The 20,716-nt window shown below is 40.1% G+C and overlaps 1 protein-coding gene across 2 annotated transcripts in view; it reads left to right on the forward strand.

Moving 5' to 3' along the window:
* Positions 1-150: 150 nt before the first annotated feature.
* Positions 151-20,716, forward strand: part of marchf2 (membrane-associated ring finger (C3HC4) 2) — a 34,608-nt gene continuing 14,042 nt past the window's right edge. For both annotated transcript variants that reach the window (XR_010957903.1, XM_067968177.1), the window contains exon 1: positions 151-255. The gene's annotated coding sequence lies outside the window, so the exon portion shown is untranslated. The remainder of the gene's footprint in view (positions 256-20,716) is intronic.

Here is a 20,716-nt window from a genome sequence, read left to right on the forward strand (position 1 = left end):
TTTCGCTGAATACTGTTTACTGATTGTTTACAAAAACTATCAATCAAAATAAACGCCCGTCGCTGATTGCGTAATTTACTTGTCATTCAAAGTTATCATCCGTACACCCCTTTTCCGGCGCGGACTTTTTTTATTATTAAGGAGGAGGCTTGTACGTCTCGAGCGGTCGTGTTGTTGGAGAGATGGGCCGAATGAAACGCTGAACCAAGCCCCGGGGATCGTCCACCCAGTCATTCCGAGAGCGATAACTCTGAGGTAAAGAAAGACGAATCGAGCGAGTTTTTTTTTTAAATTATAAAATGTACAGCGACTCCCCCTCTCCTCACACGGTTTTGTGCGTCATAATCCTGGTTATGGGAGCCTCTGTTGGTTTATTTTGTGGCTAAAATGTCTCCTCAAATGATAATTTAAACAGGCCCCGGAGTGAACTGTCACTCGGTCTGCAGCTGCGTGGAGTGTAAACATCAGCCTGACATTTCTGCAGGGACCCCGTGGCCCTGCTGTCACAGCTCGGAGGGAATTGGGCAAATCCTTCAATTCTTCGGATAACTCTCATAACCCCCCCCCCCCTCCGATTAATCTAACCAACACCTGAGTGATTTATTGCTGTTTTGGGGCAATTGTGTGTGTGTGTGCGTGTTTGTTGTGTGTGTCCCTGGAATAATATTGTTCCAGGTGAGTTGTCAAATGGTTCTGATAGCTTTGGTCCGCGATCAAGCTTGTTGGCGGTGACGACCAAATGGTATTGACGTGGTTCATTTTGGCTAAGTGAACCTAGACTAGTATCTCATGTTGGAAAGTCTTCCAATGGTGAGCTGTGATATCACTGTGACATAATCTTTGACTGTACTATTTTGCATTGAGCACAGCAGTGGTGGTTGACCACTTCTGAGTTTAGATCTTCTGTCACCTCTTGTATTATTCATATCTGAACAGTCTCCTGTTCCCATAGGATCTTAACTTGGACAGGTACAGAATAGGAAGCATATTACAGAAGGAGTTGTTTCACTTCATTGCTTGTAGCTGGTTTTTCAAGCCAGCCTTGCTGGTGGAACTATAAATTCTAATTATAAAGCTGTCTGTATCTAGTAATATATTGTTGAAGTTTAGCTGAGGCTATTGACTGCTGCATTATCATTGAGATACTTAACCCATTAAGTATGGGTTATCTGGATTATTTTCTGACCAGTAGGCAAAGGAATGATTTTAATCTGTCAGAAGTTGGAAATTGCACATACATTATAACGTAATGTTCCATGATCTGTTGTTTCTCAAAATACTGTATGCGTAAAAGTATGTCAATAAAAATGTGTCCAATTAAAGAGGCATTGTAAGTTACTGCAGTCTTTGTTTTTCTTTTCCTTTTGAGACTACCATACCCATGTTCTAGGTTCCGTACTCTCATTAGTGTCCTGTTGCACAGTCTCCTTGCTCTGGGCAGGAAGGATGGTTTGAATTGTGGACTTCTCCCGGGTCTCTGGGAATACAGCTATGTAATTGGATGATGCGTTGGCATTGGTACTGGCAGTTTTTATTTATAAGTTTTCTTTAGATAAAGAATGTGGCTATTGTGAAAGTGTTGTGGAGAACTGATGAAATTTACTGAAAGCTAATGAATACTTGAATGGCCAAAGGACTTGAACCTTGTGTCTGGCTGCTCTACATTCAGTCTTGCATCTACTGGATTGTTTCTTTAAATTCTACAGAAGAGATTTATTTTAATTTTTTTCTCTTCTCCCCTCCCCTCCCCCATCCCCCCCAAAAATCCTGCTGGCTACTAGTGGTTAATTGGATCCTTTTTGACTCACAGTAGGTAATATGAAACAATTATTCTGATCTTGGCTACATAAACATAAATGTAAATCTTTTGGAAGACTGTTGTATAATTGGCATAAATCTAGGTTCATAAAGTGCCATTTAATAGGCTTGGAGAAAACTGTAAAATATACATTGCCTTTTTTATACCAGCAAATAATTTGTATTAGTTTCTAAAAACAAAATAAGGAGAAGTAAATAAGGTGAAAGTGGTTTCACTGGCAAGAGTGTTGGTAACCAGAGGTCACAGATTTAAGATCATTGGCAAAAGAACCAGTGGAGAGATGAGAATTTTTTTTTGCACAGCGTGTTATGATCTGGAATCTGCCTGAAAAGTGTGGTGGAAGCAGATTCAGTAGTAACTTTCAAAAGGGAATTTGATATATACTTGAAAAAGGAAAATTTGTAGTGCTTTGGGGAAAGAACAGGTGAGTGGGACTAAATGGATAGCTCTTTCAAAGAATAGGCACAGGCACAATGGGCCAAATGGCCTAAGAACATAAGAAATGTAAGAAATAGGAGTAGGCCATATAGCCCCTCGAGCCTGCTCTGCCATTCTATAAGATAATAGCTGATCTTCGACCTCAACTCTACTTTCCCGCCCAATCCCCATATCCCTTGATTCCTCTAGAGTCCAAAAATCTATTGATCTCAGCCTTGAATATACTCAACGACTGAGCATCCACATTTCCTCTGGGATAGAGCATTCCAAAGATTCACAACCCTCTGATTGTAGAAATTCCTCCTTACCTCAGTCATAAATGGTCGACCCCTTATCCTGAGACTATGCCCCTAGTTCTAGACTCTCCAGCCAGGGGAAACAGCCTCTCAGCATCTACCGTGTCAAGCCTTCTCAGAATTTTATGTTTCAATGAGATCACCTCTCATTCTTCTAAACTCCAGAGAGTATAGGCCCATTCTACTTAACCTCTCCTCATAGGATAACCCTCTCATCCCAGGAATCAATCTAGCAAACCTTCATTGCACCGCCTCTGAGGCCTCTTGGGTAAGGAGACCAAAACAGTACACAGTACTCCAGGTGTGGTCTCACTAAGGCCCTATATAATTGTAGCAATAGTTCCTTACTCTTGTACTCCAACCCCCTTACAATAAAGGCCAACATACCATTTGCCTTCCTAATTGCTTACTCTACCTGCATGTTAACTTTCTGTGTTTCGTGTATGAGGACACCCAAATCTCTCTGAACATCAACATTTACTAGTTTCTCACCATTTAAAAATATTCTGTTTTTCTATTCTTCCTACCAAAATGAATAACCTCACATTTCCCCACATTATACTCCATCTGCCATCTTTTTGCCCACTCACTTAACCTGACTATATCCCTTTGCAGACTTTTTGTGTTCGCCTCACAGCTTACTTTCCCAAGGCCTCCTTGTGTGCTGTATGTTTCTATGATAAAATAAGGACATTTTTGGACTGGTAAACTTCATAACTATGCTGTTCAAAATTTACTTCATTTTCAACGAGCAAGTTTTAAAAAAAAACTGTTCTATTTATTATTTACAAACTGTGGCAAGAGAAAATGTAATGGATGACTTTTCAGACTACATTTCTGCCAGGAACTCTAGTTTATTTATAATTGAAAAATGTGATAATCAAAAACTTGAGTGTGTGTACGTACACTTATGTGTGCGTGCGTGTGTGAGAGATGCCTTTTTTTGCCAAATCTGAGATCTGTTGTGTAATTTTTTCGTCAAATTAATATTATTTTTCTAAAATTGCTAAGTTTAAGAACTGAAACAGTGTTTAATATACTTTTTATGGGACTAACTTGTAGTACAAACACATCTGTAAGATTGATGAATAGTATGTGGGAATAACTGTTCGGCTCTCATTGGAACATTTTTGGTTGCCAAGTAACTGCTGTTTTATGGAAAAATAGAATAGACAAATATGTTCACGTGTGTAGGATACTGGCCCAGTTTCCAGATGTAAAACTTCTGTGCAGAGTATGGAATTTGTTTAATGACCAGAACACATTATCTAGAGAATACGCAATGGGAACAGTGGATAATAAATTTACCTACCATGAGTGAGGAAGAGTTGTAACTCATAAATCTCAATCTCTCTCTCTCTCTCTCTCTCTCTCTCTCTCTCTTTTTGTCCAATCACATGTGCTCTATTATTCATAATTTGTATGTCTTTTTTAAAATTAACTTTTTAATCAAGATTCTTATCATTCTTTAACACTCCCTATGAAATTGTGGTAGCCTTTCCCCAGATGTGACTTGCATGAAAAAGTATTAACCTTGTAACCTGCTACCAATGGACTACTGTGTATTAAAATGGACTTTCAGCTGGATAAGTTAAATTCACACAGCCATTTTGGCTTCAGGAGCTATTTTCTGAAGTGAACCATGGCATAACTCTATGTAAATAAGTTGTGTTGCCAAATTTTGTGTTGGCTGCAGGATGGAAGGAAATGGCGAGTTTCCTGCTTTAGTTCGCTATAATGTGGTTTAAATCGATTTCTTAATGTAATAGTGTCTGAGTAGTAGTTATGATCATAATGAAATGGAATTTTTAGTTAAACGTTATCAGAATTCATTAAACCTTTTTATTTGAAGTAAGATGTGTAAAGGCAATGTACTACCTCCTCAGCAACTTGAACAGCCAAAGGAGCATATCAAATCCTAATATTTTCCTAATTACTATAAGTAAAAATTTCAGCTTCAACTAAGTTGGTTAATACCTTCCATTATTGTTTTCCTTCCCTTCTAAATCTAACTGTAAAAATGACATCTATGTGTATATGTAGGACAGAGTGCTAGAAATGCACAGCAAGACTGATCAGTACCTAAAAGAAAAGTTAAATATTTGGTTGTGTAACTTGAAAGTCCCATATTCATCTAAGAGGCCAGACATCTCAACCAAGTTTTCTTTCCATAAGATTAGAGAGTGGTTTTTTGCTTACTCACCTCCCAAAAACTTCATGGGGAGTAAATTTTATGTACTAACAGTTAGCAGGAAGCATTAGTCACCTACTCAGAACTCAAATTAATCCAAAATGTTAACTTCTTCTCTTTCATATGCTAATGGATGTACTGTGTATTTCCAGAACTTTGTTTTTAACTTCAAGTGTCGATTTTAAAACAAAATCTGAAAGATAGATTGTAATTTAAAAAAACTAATGTAACAAAATTCCAGTGTTTATGTAAAATTTCCAGCATTCTGGAAGCCATATAGATAGTTAGGGCTCCCATATCTTCCCCCGCTCCCCCCCCGCCCCCCAATCACACTCAAATGTGAAGATAACTACAATTATAGATGACTTCTAGCATTAATAAGAGATCATCCATTCTCTTCAAAGAGTACTGCAGATGCAGTGTGGTTAATGCTGTCTGCAAACTTTGGTACATGCAATCTTTTTGTCCCATTTAAGCTTTCGGGAGATGAAAAAGCAAAGAACCACTTTGTAACCTTTTTGGGGGGAGGGGAGGGAGAATTGACTGATGGAGGACCCCTTAGATGAATGAATTTGTTGTTAGCAAAAATATAGGACTTTTAAGTATTTTCCTGGAGACTAAGCTATAATTGAAAATTGCTATTGTAAGCAGAATTGGAGGGCAAGTCAACTCAAGATGCAACACCTGACTTAGAGTGACACTAAGAGAGACCCAGAAACAGGATGTCTGTATTGTTAGTGATTTAGCTGAAAAATAGTGCATAATTTCTCAAATCCAATCATGCTATCCTACATCTTCTACCTCCTCCCTGATTCCTCACTTTGTTGACTCATCACATAGTCATCTTTCTAACCCATTCTTTACCCAGCATCTTAGAACAACAAACCTCCTTGTCTCCCTCAATCTTTTTTCCTGTATTCTACTGATTTTTTAAAACCAGGTGTCAAATAGTTACTACTTCATCTTTTCTATTTTTCAACCTTGGTACAATGTACCTTGACCCTTCACCTATTTCTCAATTTTTGAAAAAGGGGGAAGCAAACAAGGGAGTAGACTGGAAAATCTAACCTGCTTGTGGGGAGGGTGTCACATTAAAAAGTAGGAAGTAAGAAATACTTGTTTAAGGGAAAGAAAAGCTCCATTGTTCAGCAGTGGTACCCATATTTTATTACATTTCTATGTCTTTTTACATATTGGTGTTAACACTGGAAAGTTAGCATTAGATGTGTGGAAATTTTTTGGGGGATGAAGTCAATAATGTCTTTCAAAACCATTTGCATTTGTATGTAGGAAATAACTTTCTCTATGTGGGTGCTGCTTTGATGAATATGAGAAAGCTCATATAAAGCTAAAAAATACTGTTGTCGATATTGGAAGACAAACACTTACTGCATTCATAAAGATTCCTCTGCTATTTTAATGGAGATGTTAGTTTATTTTAAATGGATTAACAGAGGAATGTTACAAACATTTAAAGTGTTTATCTACTAATATCACTGATACTAATTTCAAGCCGATAGTCTCTCTCTTTCACCCCCACCAACATTTTATATATATCATAATTCATTTTACCTGCTCACAATTTCTTGTGCTGGGAGAACACTTTAGCTTTGTCTCCTTTCATTTTTGCAAGGAATTTCTTCCCTTTCCACTCCGTCCAAATATTTCAGAACATTACTGTTCCCACAGCCGATGGAGATTTACTGTTTAAAATGTAATTTGCTACTGGTGGGGGGAGGCGGCTCCTGAAATATCCTATATCTAGTTTCTCAAAAATGCTGTAGACGTGCATGGTCTGAATCTACTAATGTGACTTTTGGAGTATTTGTGTGCATTCTAATCTGTAGTAATCTAAAGTCCGTTCATTTTAGTAGGAAATTTTAATGAAACTAAACCTGAACAACTGAAATATGTCACAAATGATGAACTTCAAACAATTATAACTTCACAATCGATCATCTGTTTTGGAGTGTTTCAAAGAGTATTGGTATGTGAAATAATTTGAAGAAATATTACTGAATATTTTTAAACTGTAGTTGCTCCAGCAATTGGACTTAATTGTAATTCACTTGCTGTTGGTACAGTCACAGATTTGAATTCCACTAGGCAGTGGCGTCGTTAACAGAACTATGCAATATGCATGAATTTTTCAGATGGTCACTCCTGCCAAAACCCTTATCTGTGCCCTTATTATCTTGAGACTTGACTCCTCAAATGTTCTGTTTTCTGGGCTCCACAGCATACAACTTATGCAGATGCTATGGCCCAATTCTTCACTTGCACCAAAGTCCTATATTCTCCTCATCTCCGTCCTTGCTGAGCTCCACTATCTCCCCATGTTTCAGTGAATTGATTTCAAGATCTTCATCCTAATTTAAAATAACCCTCCTAGCTTTGCCCCACCCTACCTCAACAATATTCACTAGCTGTACAAATCTATCTGCAGTTCTGTTCCTTTGACACTAGGCTATTCTTTGCCCCATCCTACCTCAGTGACCTCCTCCAACCATGCACTTCCATTTCTTCAACACCCCGTTCCTGCTCCACAGTCAATGACAGCTCTTTCAACCATTATGTCTTGCACCCTGGAATTCCCTTCCAAATCCCTCTGCCTAGCCATCTCTCTCCCTGCTTTCAAAAGCCTCTTTAAAACTTTTATTTTCAACCTATGCTTTGGATACATGCACCCATAACCTTTCTCCCTCATGCTTGGTGTCCATTTGTTTCCTCTACCCTGTAAAGCATCTCTCTCTGAGAAGAGGTCTAAAATTTAAGTTGTTCTCTAGTAGATCCCACCTGAGGGAGGGGGAAGGAAAGAATGATCCCTCACTACAGTATTATACACTGTGTATATCTGTCAGTTTGATTACACAGCATCATTGATTTTAGCATGTAGGTAAAATCAGCATTCTCCTGCATCCAGAATGAGTGTGAAGCGTTGGACATGTTGGACAGTTGACAGTTAATAACCACAATGAACTATAATAACCACAATGAACTATAATAACCATAACTGGTTGATGGACCAGCAGGTTGCCTGGTACACAAGGAAAGATGAAACATGGAACATGAACAAAGGATTCTATTCCACTACAGATGTCATTGTACCAACTGTAATGCAAGGGAGTGCTGCCTAGAGCGGACATCAACCATGAGTGATTAATGTAGAAACTATAGTCCATAGTATAGCCAGAATACAGGATGCTTTGAACATGGTGTCCTTGATAAGGTCCGGAAACAGTTAACAAGGGAGGTAGTAGAGTTGGAAATCTGAAGGTCTGTCTATCTATGAAAATGTTACAGTATGTTGCTTTTGTAGTAAACGTGTATAAAAAGGGGTACAGTTACAAGGCTAAGTCAAGTAGCTGGAAAAAGAGAAACCCTATGCTGCCCTAATACTATATAGATGGATCACCCGTGCTGTACAATAAAGTCTGTTCCTTACACTCAACTGTCTCGTGCTTACTCAAAGTGTCGCTGTGAACCACAGAAGGAGTGAGGTTGACTAACATGAAGTTATGAAGTGAAACTAAAAATAGGGTAAACTGGTAATCAAGGTGGCAGACAAAGAATGTTGTAGAATAAAAACACTTGGAAATGTACAGCAGAGCCATCAGCTTCTGGAAAGATAGGTTAAGAATTCAGGTATAGATTCTTCATTAGGACTGGGTCTATTATGAAGCTTATGCGTAATATACATATTTATTAATGTATACTGGAGTACCACTTTTTCATGCATCCCCTCTTTTCAACCCTTAACCATCCATGGGTTTCAGTCGTCTCCTCTTTGAAAACCATTCTAATGTTCTGATTATGTATTTTAAAAAAATTATGACTGCCTGTGTGTATAGGAAAATATGTACTGGATATTGTACAAGTAGAATTCTATCTGTCTCCCAGAATTTGCGATGTGAACTATTCTGATGCAATAATTTCCTGTTGTAATAGTACCAACTTTTTCCTATCATTGTAAAGACAGTGGGAATGATGCCACTACTTCTAAACAGAGGAAAAGTAAACTATTCAGATGTGGGTTTTTCTGATAAAGTGAAACGGATAAATTAGAACATCGCATTAGAGCTCAAGTAGATTTGATTCACACGTATGGTTTTGAAAAAGAAAGGAGAACTTGCATTTATATAGTGCCGTTATCACTTCTCAGACATGTCCTAAAGTGCTTCACATAGAATGTATTATTGTGCAGTTACTCTTAATATGCAGCCATTTTGCGCACAGTAAGTTCACACAAACAGCAGTGAGATGAATGACCAGTTAATCTGTTTGTGGTGGTGGTAGTTGAGGGAGGAATTTTTACTAGGAACATTCTCTGCTATGTTTTTTTTAAAACTGCCACAGTGCTGCACAGGAATGTCAGTCTTGATTGTGTGCTCAAGTCCTAAAGTAGGCTTTGAACCCGCAACTTTGACTCGGGTGATAGCGCTACCAACTGAGTCAAGCTGATACTTTGCACGTGATAAAGTTGCTGGTGGAGTGTTTAAGTGCAGTGGAAAAGATCTTCTCTGCTATGAAGGAAAATTGAAGGGGACAGCCATCCTTCTCGTGCATTTCCCAATGGCTGTAGCAAGACATTGGCACAGACCTTGGAGCAGTCTCCAGCCATCTCTTTCTGCTAGCAGCATGCGACATACTTCACAAAAGGAAGAGGAAGAACATCAAGTTACCAAAGAAGAAAATTATAAACTTGCACTAAGAAAAAATCTCCAGCTATATGAAAATTTATGAAGCATTCTATTGCTATTGAACTACCAATCTCTATAGCCACAAAGTGTATAGCAAGTGTTGCAGAGCTCTGTAGTTTGAAAGGCGGGGGGGGGAGCTGAAAAATTGCAGCAGATAAAGTGTGGTTAGCAGTGACTTGCATGTCGTTTCTAACTTGGCCATCAGTGTATTACTAATTTTTGCTACATGAATGTCACTGGTACAGTTTGATAATATGCAGGAGAATTATACCCTCAAAGAAATTGACTACATAACCCAGAAGGCCGTTTTTCTCCGTGAAGGACCTTGTAATAGGAATTAAAGCAGTAATAGTGGGTCTTCTGTGCATATTGAATATGAGAGGGAATAAGATGATGGTTAACGCAAGCTGCCTATGCACATCCTAGAAACTGATTCCAGAACAATATTGGAAGAGTGTAGAGGAGGGGTGATATTTTATTAGCCTGCATTACTCGTTACCCATATCAATATGTAAATATTTCCTACATGATAACTGTTCAAATGCCTCCCTGAATTCCCTGATTGTGTACATTATCATCTGAGAAGGTGAACTAGGAGCAGCTGACCAGTCTCTCATCTCTCCCAAAGTTGCCACAGAACTGCAAAAACAATCTCTGTTGAAGTTCATGGAGTATTTGCATTCCTCAGGATACACCACTGTACCACTGGGATTATGAGCTCAAGAATCTCTTCCTGCAAGGTTTGAAGAGAATTTAACTTCTTAAATTTCTATAGCAGCGACCCAGATTTTTAGTAGTGAAGATTTTTTGGATGTCTTGTGCATGGACATTGGGAATTGTGGTCCCATCCAGTAGTGCATTCTGTGCCACAGAAACAGACTAGAAAATCTGGGATCCTTGTTGCCTTGGTTCTGAAACGTTTCTGGCTTAAAGCTCCTTAAACATTCCGTGTAGGACATGGAAATCCGCAGGTTAATGAGACGTTGAAAGTAAGATATTCGAGAATGTAAGACAGTGCAGAAGAGTGAACATAGCCGATGAGAGAAGCACCACTGAACAAATATTTGAGTATTCCTGAAGCCAAGAGTGAGAGGAGATAATTGTCACACCCTTTAGTTCACCAATACCTCAACTATGTCAGAGAATGAAGCCTGGAGATCTGTAGGTTAACCATGTAAATGTGACAATACATGTTGGATTACAGCAGTGAGTTTGCTTACCCCAGGAAATGATGGAGATCCAAGATAATTTTTAGATAAGTTGGAGGGGAAAAAAATTACATTTTGATGATTCTCCTTTCTTGCTTTCATGAGAAGGCTGGTAAGGAAAAAACAATAAAGGGTAGGAAACATTATGTAAACTAGAGAATTAAAATTTCTGTATATGGTTAAGGGCAAGGGGGGTAAACAAGAGAAACTTATAGTCAATGTGTCCCATTAGTATACCATTAATATGTTGCTAGTGATTTTAAAATTAGAACATTAAAATGCAAGGTGCTTGAAACAAAGCAGGCAAGGTATGTACATCCTCATACTAGGAGGACCACTATTGACGCAACAAGCATTGGTTAGTTGAGATACATCTGTTTTAGCCATTTGTAGCAATTAGATTTCTTTGCTACATACCAAAGCCAAAATAATTATTTACATGCTTTTCTTGACACCCTGTGTAATGAGCCGTTTGCCTCTTTCAGACAATAGCTGCAGCAGTTGGTGCCTGCCAGGTCACATGTGCTGTGAAACTTTGCTTGCACTGTGCTACACTCCACACTACGTCAGGAATCTACCTGTACTGTTGGGATCTTTTGACTTTTTGGAATGATTGGGGCCAACTGGAATCCAATTATGGTCTGTTTATGGATTTGAAACCACTGGAAACTGGCATGAAATTTCTTAAACTCATCATGTTTATTGGAAAAGTGACATGATACTACAAAATTTTGACTTTGTTTCCACTGTAAACTATAGTGTAATAATCATGATTGTCAGTTTCATTAAAGCAAAATCTGTATAATTGACAAGAAAATTCTAAAATCTCTCCACATTTATGTTACAGGCAAATTGAATTTACAATAGTGGCTTATACCTCCACAGGCATCTCGGCTGACTAGGGAGTGCTGCATTGTCAGAGGTGCCATTTTTTGGATGAAATCTAATTTGACGACCCTTCATTTTTTTTTATATAGAGGTTCTAGTGGATGTCAAAGAACCCATGGCACTATGTGAAGAAGAGCAGGGAATGTAACCAACATTCTTCCCTTAAAATGTCACCACTAAAGAGATTAACTGGTCAACTACCCCTCCTAGCCCCTATACTAGTTGACATTGCTGACGGCTGCTTTATCTCAGGTACTGTTTCTTTTCAAAACTGCCATCATCACCCTTTCCCCACAAAAAACTACCTGATTCATTTGTTCCCTCAAACTACTGCCCCGTCTCAAATTTCCCTGTCCTCTCTATCATCGCCACCTTGCTTCATGACCATCTCTCCTAAAACTTCTTATTCAAATCCCTTCAGTCTGACCTTTGTCCTATTCACAGCACCAAAACTGCTGTGGTCAGTCATGAATGACATTGTCTGTGACTGTGGTGCATTACCCCTCCTTGTCCTCCTCAACTTCTCCACAGCATTTTATACAGTTGGTCATGGCGCCCTCCTTTATTACACCTCCTTAGTTGTCCAGCTCCTGCCTGTCTGAAAGCAGTAATGATTTCTCTTCCTGCTACCAGTCACCTCCGGAGTCCTTCAAGGATCTCTCCTTGGCCCTTTCCACTTTCTCAACTACACGTTGTTTCTTGATGACATTTGTAGATGTGCGGTTATATATTTTTTGATACCCACCTCTACCCCTCCATCACTCCCCTCAACCCCAAAACCACCTCTGTGCTGGCAAACTGACTGCTTGACATCAAATCATCAATGAGTCAAGATTTCAACTGAACATCAGAAAGACCGAAGCTATCATTTTGACCTCTGCCGTGAAGTCAGCTTCCTTGCCATTGACTCCATCCCACACTATGGCTACTTGCTTGAGCTGAACTAGGCCATACAAAATCTTGATGTACTGTCTGACCCAGAGCTAAGCTTCAGTCCACACATATTATGCATCATCAGGACCTCTTACTTCCACTTCTACAACATTGCTTTCCCTACCTCAACCTTATTGCTGTTGATTTCCTTATCCACACTTTTGACACTTCTAGACTTAATTCCTCCATTGTCTTTTTTAGCTTCACACCCTCTATATCCTTCATAAACTCCAACTTGTCCAAAACCCAGCTGCCCATATCCTGTCTGACACTAATTCCTGCTTGCCCATCACCTCATCCTCATTGACCTACATTGGCTGACTATTCCCCTAGCACATTGAACTTAAAATCCCCATCCTCTTCAAATCCCTCTTGAGTCCTCAACCCTCCGTATCTTTGAAAATTCCTCCATTCTTGTATTCCTTTGCACCCTTTTGTGCATCCTGTCCTCCCTTCACCCCACTAGTGGCACATCCTTCAGATGTCTCAGTTCTATTCTCTGGACCTCTTTCCCCGCCCACACCCCCACCCAAAATCCTTCCCCTACACCCATTCTGTATCCACCTTTTGAAAACATTGCTTTTTAGAAAGTTTTTAAATCAAAGCTTTTGGTCATCCCCTAACTCTCCCACTATGGTTCCTTTTTATCTATTTTATTTGTGTCTTGGGATAGTTTGAATTAAAGGGGCTATATTAATGCATGTTGGCGGTGGAGGTGGACCTTGCGGTTTAACTGACCATGTTTTCCTGTGTGACAACAGTGACTGTACTTCAAAAGTACTTCCTTGGTTGTGATGTCCTCAGGATATCTCAAAGACATGAATGCAAGTTCCTTGACACTTTCTCAAGCTGTTGAAGCAAGCATGTGCTCGTCCAGTGTTCAGTACATTAGCCACTACCCACATGTAGCTAATTGGGAATCCAGGTGTGGCTAATTGTATTTTTGATTACTAAATAAAATTGAGTAATAGACACCATTGGGCATGTGATCTCAATACCCATATTGTATGCATGTGTATTTTAACCTTTTTGTGTGTTTGTTGGTAAAATGGTAAGACAAAAAAACAAATGAATGAGTGAGTGTTTTCCATTGTGATGTGCACTTTACTTCTTGGTTACTGCTTATTGGTTATCTGCTAAAATGGTGTGTAACATGCATGAAAATGCCAGACTTCAGACCATGGAAACACCAGCAACATTGTATGGAGAGAGGAGCTGTGATTGTGGTCAGCTCGACTAATCGGAATAACTGCTCCAGGCTAGCAGAAAAAAGGCAGCACAACCAATAACAAGCAGCTCCAACAGGGCATGTCATGGAAAAGGACAAGCAGCATCTAACCACGTTCTGGATGGAGGGCAGAAGTGGATCTCGTTGTGCGAGTCAACATTCTCAGCATTCACTCTGAAGTCAAAGTACTGCTTGGAACTACTGGACAAAAACCTAGAAAGTACACTAAGATGTGGTATATCTGATAAATTCATGCCAAAACACCAAACTTGTTTGTTGTTGTTTTCATATGTTCACACTCTTCCTTTGGAGAATAGTGTAAAGTAGTGGAAGGATTTGCAAGCTGATTAACAGTCATTAATTAGACCGTGACGTGAACTCTCCTTCCGTTACTGTAGCTATCTTTATACCAGCCGATTGTGTGGTTAGTCCTTTTGCGGTGGGAGGGTTTTATGGGTTCCCACAACCCATATGATGAGGGGAAGAGGGCACCCACACCCACTACGTGAGTATCTGGCTGGATGTCAACCCAGAACTCAGCCGGACCTCTGGCCTCCACTCATTGGGACTGCCTGGAGCGGGGTTTGAACCTTGCACCTTCGGATTCAGGCATCAATCTTTGGTGAAGGAGAATGACAGCGACGTTTCTCACTGAATGGTGGAGATGTTTGTTAAGTAAATATACATATGAAGTATATTTGCCTGTATTGTGTGTACAGCGTTTTTCACTAAAATTAGTGCATGTGACTGAAACCGTGTTAGCGTAGCCATGCCAACAGTGGCTGGCCACCTATTTCTATTGGACAACACTGTGCTAGGCAAAATGCTTGCGGTACCTTTTAGTCCAACAATTCTTTACTGTGAGCAACAGAGTTGTAAAGCACTGTGATAACTCTGCCTGGTCTCGGGCATTTGAGTTGTGCAGTTGACACTACTCGGTTTATTCTGTGTAAAGTGTTAATCTCTAACATTTACTCTGTATATAATCTGACTTTAACTGAGGGATCAGAGGGCTCCATATACACCATGAGGGAAGTTGAAGAAATTTATCAACTGAACCATAAGATTTTGGGTTGCAGTATTTAACTTCTGGCACCAATCTTAAATAATCTATATTGTTTGTGGAATTTGTATTTTATCTTTGCTGTTTCACAGTTCTGAATTTTCTTTCAGGGGAGGGGTGATTAACTTCCAGTGTATCTATGAAGTGCTAAATGATTGGGGAGTTTGTTGCAGCTTCTGACATTTCTACAGGTTGTGCAAGAAAATAACTTGCAATAGATAACAAAAAAATACCATAAATAGTATATTAAACACTGCACAGTGAGCAGCCATGTATATAGTATTCCAGAATCTAAGGAATGCACTTCAGGCATTTCCAGTATTTTTTAAAATGGAAATTCAATGTATCCTTCAACTAAATTATTAAAATTCCAGGAAAAGATTACTTTTGTGCTTGGTTTGTTATTTGTGCTTATACCAGTTACATGTGAGTAAACATTTGATTGAATGCAAAAAATGTCTTGCTTTTGTTTTTTCAATTCAAAACAAAATGTTTTCTGAGCTCTACTGATGTGCCAAACAGATCATGTTCAATCCCTGGTTTTTGAATCAACAAATTTTAGCCAGCACAGTGGTAAGGGTGTTGCAGTTTTCCTCAGCATACCCAAGAAATTGGTGTGGGTTCCTGTTCTTGATTGCTATCCAGTGACCCCCTGCTGGAAGTGTGCATTTTTAGAGGCGAGTAAGGATATGAAGCGGCATAGCTTGGACACCCCCATGAATTAATAATCTGTCAACGCTCACTGTTGAGGCAGCAAGGAATCAATGCTTTCGGGGGGAGGAGAAAAAATTCGCAAAAATCCTACCCATACTTGACTCCCCAGTTAACCATAAATTACAAGCTGTAAGAACAGCCACAATGGTCTTGCTAGGTGCCCCTCTATGGCATCGACGATCCTCCAGTACCTTGCCCAATTGGCTATTCATATGTGAGCTTAGACGGTGAACACTGACTATTCAAATGAAGATTGATACACATGCATTTTTAAACAAGGGTCATAGTTAGAGATCAGAGTTTGAATGCAGGTGTATTTTTCTGGATAGATGTATCTGCAATCAAGTGTATGCTGCAGGGAACATGAGCAAAGGTGCAACAGGGAAAATTAGATTCTAGATGCGGTGCCTTTTGCTGGGGTCTTCTTTAGGGGCCTATTTAAAGACATTTCCAGATATGCTTTGCAATCTAAATGAATGAAAAATGGTAAATTTATTGAACTGTGACTAGATCGGAAACAATGATTTATTTTCAGTCATAAATGAAGGTGGAGAGGCCAGAGTCCGAGGAATAGAGAGTTCAAGGGGTTCAATTGGGGGTTGGAGGAAGTTCCAGGGAGCAGTGGCGCCATGAACGGATTTAAACATAGGACAAGAATTTTAAATTTAAGGCATTGTGTATCAGGACCTGGGACAATGTATGTCAGTGAGGATGGAGGTGATGATGAGTGGAACTTGGTGCAGGCTAGGATACAGGCAGCAGAATTTTGAATGAACTGAAGTTTATGGAGGGTGGAGGATGGGTGATCATCAGACTAATTTGGCTATGATCAGATAGGTGAGTAGACCTAAGCAAGGGCAGAACACCACAGAGCCGGACAATGGGGGAGAGGCATTAGAGGAGGGTGGTGCGATTAATAATATCGAAGACTGCAGAGAGGTCAAGGACATTGAAGAGAGATAATGCACAACAGTAACAGAATGTTGTTTGTGATTTTGATTAGGGCTGTAAGGTTTCCAATCCTCCCACAGCACCAAACTGGAGAGATTCAAACAGGGTGTGGCCACAGATTTGGGAGGTGACAACAGTTCAAGGACCTTGGAGAGAAAAGGAGGTTGGAGTTGGGATGGTAGTTAGTGAGGACAGAGGAGTCAAGGGTGGGGCTTTTGAGAAGGAAGGTAATGACCGTGGTTTTGAAAGGGCGGTGGTAAGTACTTTTTAGGAGAAGAAGCCATGGACTTTATCAGCAAACTTAATGGCCAGAAATGGAAGTTGCATGGTCAGGAGTTTAGTGCGAATTGGCTTGAAGGAGCAGGAGGAAGGTCTAAAGGGCAGGGGGAAAGAGATGGGAGAGGAACTAGAGAAATACAGTGGTACAAGGCCAGAGCAGGAGGGAAACTGGGAGGAGGCTTGGCTTGGTGGGCAAGGGGAAACAGCTGAAATGGCTGATAAAGAAATCCATCAGCTCTTTGCACTTTGTGTTAAGAGGTGAGGGTAGAGGGAGCTGGGGAGTGGGTTTTATGGAAGCTGTTGATAGTAGAGAAAAGGAGCTGGGGATTATCCATATCCTCCAAGATGACCCTAGAGTATTTAGGTGGTTTTGGCAGGAAAACAAGGCCTGTTAGAGCTTGATGTGGTCGAGCCGGATCTGCTGATTGATGGCTGAGCCAGGCATGCTCAAGTTTGTGCTCCTTGGACTTGAGGGAGCAAAGATGGGGCTGTATCGGGGAAGTAACGGATGGGAGACAGTGAAGATCTTGCTGGGAGCAAGAGCATTGTATGTGGACGGTAGGAAGTGGTTGAGCAAATAAACAATTCCAGATACATTGAGGGCAAAAGGCTAGCCAGCTGGGATTTTAGAGTGTGGTTGTAAGTGACTAGTGGGAGTGTTTTTTCCAGGGTGGATGCAGATCAAAGTAGGTTATGGAGATGTGGGTGGTGAATAATACAAGAATGGTCAGAGATAGGCCTGTTGGTGATCAAGGCCACAGGATGTGGCGAGGTCGAGGACGTGGACGTGAATATGGGTAGGAGAGTTTTAATGGACTTAGAGCTTTAGGGAGAACAGGAAGGCAATGAATTCAGGGGAGAGAGGAAAAGGGGAGCAGAGGTGAAGATCAAAATCACTGAGTATGAGGAGTCGCTTGGTGCAGAGGCTGAAGGAAGATAGAAGGGATGATCGTTCTGGGAGAAACTCAGGATGGGACTTCGTAGATAACAAGGATTTCAAAGGAGAGGTGAGAGAAGTGGAACAGGGTGAGGTGCTCGAAATAGGCAGAGTTGCCAGAAGAGAAGGGGGAGGGACCAATGTGCAACATGGTGATAAGGGCCATACCGTCACCACAGTGATGGTGCGAAGCTGTTAGCTATACTTAACCACTAACACTACAGACGTAGTGTAAAATGCAGCTTAAATTTGTTCGTATTATCTGATATCATAGCATTTCTTCACTTTTTTTTCTGGTTTTATTTTGTTTTAGGTTTTGAGTAAGCCAAAAGGTCAATATGCACTCAGACTCCACTGCAATGAGAGAGTTGAATTTAAGAAAAAAAATTCCTTTTATGGGTTTCTTAAACTTTTAACAGCTGCTCTTGCAACCTCCTCCAGATGTGCGAGTGGGTGAACAATTTCCTCCACAGCTTCCAACTGGGGCGTTTCCATGGTGTAACAAATAAAATCAGTTCTCTTGTGTAACACTGGCCGTCTGCCTTTGTTTTAGACTCCAACTGAATTCTGCTTCCAAATCTGCAAAGCGGACTTGGAAATTTATTGGTGTGGATTTCAGGATTGAAATCGCCACCCAACTTGGGTCTTGTTTTTTTCCTCTCCTGGGTTTACAATAATTATACTGCAGACTGGAATGCAGATTTCAGAGTTTCTCCATTATGCAGTGTAAGCAAAGTATAGGTTACTCAGCCAAGAACTCACCAGACAGAATACACTGTAGGCAAATTGGAGTATAGAAGGTGCAGAACTACAGCTCTTTTTCCATGTCCCAACTGTTGCAAATTCAAAACTATTACAATTTTTTTAAATGTCCCTTGTTAGAATGTCGGTATTCACCATTTCCTCTCAAAAAACATTAGACGTGTGGCTGGAAAAAGGAATCCTTCATCTTTTTAAAGATTATTGTTAGAATGCATATTTGTGGGCAAATCAATTTGCGGTTGCTTCCAATATAATTCTGAAGAATTTTTTTCCTTTCCTTGCTAGCAGATACTGAGGTCAATTGAGCAAATGAAATTAGTTCAGTTAACACAGACCAGGGAATTAAACCCCAGACTTCCTGGTCTGTATGGTTTAGTTTCACATCACGTGCTTTCACCCACATGTGGATTTCCACTGTGTGTATTCCAATAGATGTTCAAAGAGCTAAAGACTAATTATGCTCACAGGGCTCAACCATGGAGTATGTGATGCAGCTATCTTGAAATATCAGAATGGAGAATCCTTTTCAACCACCTCTCAACACAGTGCAGAGATTTCTGTCCTGATAGTTTCTGCCCTTCCCTGAGTCTCCAGTACTCAGTGGCTTTTTTGGAAAAACAAATACATATCTACATCTAGTGAAGTCACCTGTTCAGTGTTGTTACGCAGTACTTGTGACTGTATGTTGAACTGTTGGCTTCTTGTACTGTTGTCGCTCTTTTTTCATAGTTTGAATTTCTCTTCCAAAATTAAAACCTCTAACATTTTGCATATCTTCCACCTCTCCCTATATTTCTGTGCGGTGTCTGCCATGTGATCTGATGTACATGGCTCAGGGATGATGCCAGTTTCTGGTGCTGAAGGGGACTGTATTGTCATCCAGTTCTTAGTCAAAATCATTTGTTGTACAGTACATATTTTTTTTTAAATCAGCATGGATATTTTCACTTATCTGACACTGCTATGAAATGCTTTGGAAAGACAGTTAAAATCTTTTATCAGCAGATGTTGGGTAGCCTGCTGTTGAATGAGGAAAATTAGGAATGATGTATCAGCAGAATGCAAGATTTGTGTTCTTTTGCCACCTGGGTGTCTGTTGCATGCATGCAACAACCGTCGTGCTGAAGCATCTCCAAACCAAGTTACTGAGAAATGCACGTGAGTTTCTATGTGCACGATACAGAGTTCACACTATCTTCCAGCTTAGGCAAGTAGGTTTTTACCTACAGGGAAAGCCCAAGTGTGTGTAAGAATGCTGGTGTGGTTTAACCAGCTAAAACTGTGAGTGGTGTTGGGAAACCTTGCCTCATTCCTTTTTTGAGAGAGGGTGGGGGCAAACTTGTAAGTCTCCCATATGTTTTTGAAGTTGGAGTAATCAACGATTCAGCCAAATACTCTCAAAACTTCCAGTTTTGTCACAATGGCCACTTGAGGCACTATGTTGAAAGTCTTATGAAAATCAATGGCAGAAATGTAAGTGGGTTTCCCTAACCTTTTAACAGATAACGCCTGCCCCATGCATTCCTCGTGAGAACAAAATCCAGTCTATTCCTCTGATTACACCAAAAGGCATCTAATGCAACAGATATACATACTGCAGAGAACTGAAGAACCATTAGTACCAGTGAGATTCCTTGGTAGTTGCAAGTGTAGCTAAAATCCACCTTGTGGATAGAAACTACGGTTGCACTCTGGAACAACAAAGGTATGTATGCCTCAAATGGAGTCCTCTTCCCCAGTCTCCAGAAGGACAGCTTCAATAGATGTCAGTGATTATTGGCACTCATCTCTAAAACCATTTGTCTTTTTTTTCTTCCTGCCCTTCCCTGCCCTCTTTCCTGAAGTAGTTTTTAGACTGCAAGATAACTATAACACATGGAAACTTGAAAAAGAGGGAAACTACAAATTTTAGCAAGGTAGGTGTGAAATGAGGGGTGAAAAGTATGGAGCATCACCCACTCTAAGCTGATCAACTTTAGGGGATTATAGAAATACCTTTTCTGCTTGAAGCCAGATCCACATCTGCCTTCATTCCAAAGCATTCTACTATGGTATTTAAGCTCCTAAAAGGGAATAGATCAACTGGATCCCAAAGTGATGTTCAAATTAACACAAACTCTAGGACAAGAGGACATGGTTTCAAGATTAGACAAGAAAAGATATATAACTTCTTCATGCAGAGGGTGGGAAGTATGTGAAATAGCCTTATCTAGGGAGGCAATACAAGTGTTATAAATTTCAAGATGCTGATGGATACATTTTGGTAGACCAGGTTACTGAAGGGAACGAAAGAAGTGGGGTAGGAAATC

This window comes from Heptranchias perlo, chromosome 29 (assembly GCF_035084215.1).
Source record: "Heptranchias perlo isolate sHepPer1 chromosome 29, sHepPer1.hap1, whole genome shotgun sequence".
Lineage (NCBI taxonomy): Eukaryota > Metazoa > Chordata > Chondrichthyes > Hexanchiformes > Hexanchidae > Heptranchias > Heptranchias perlo.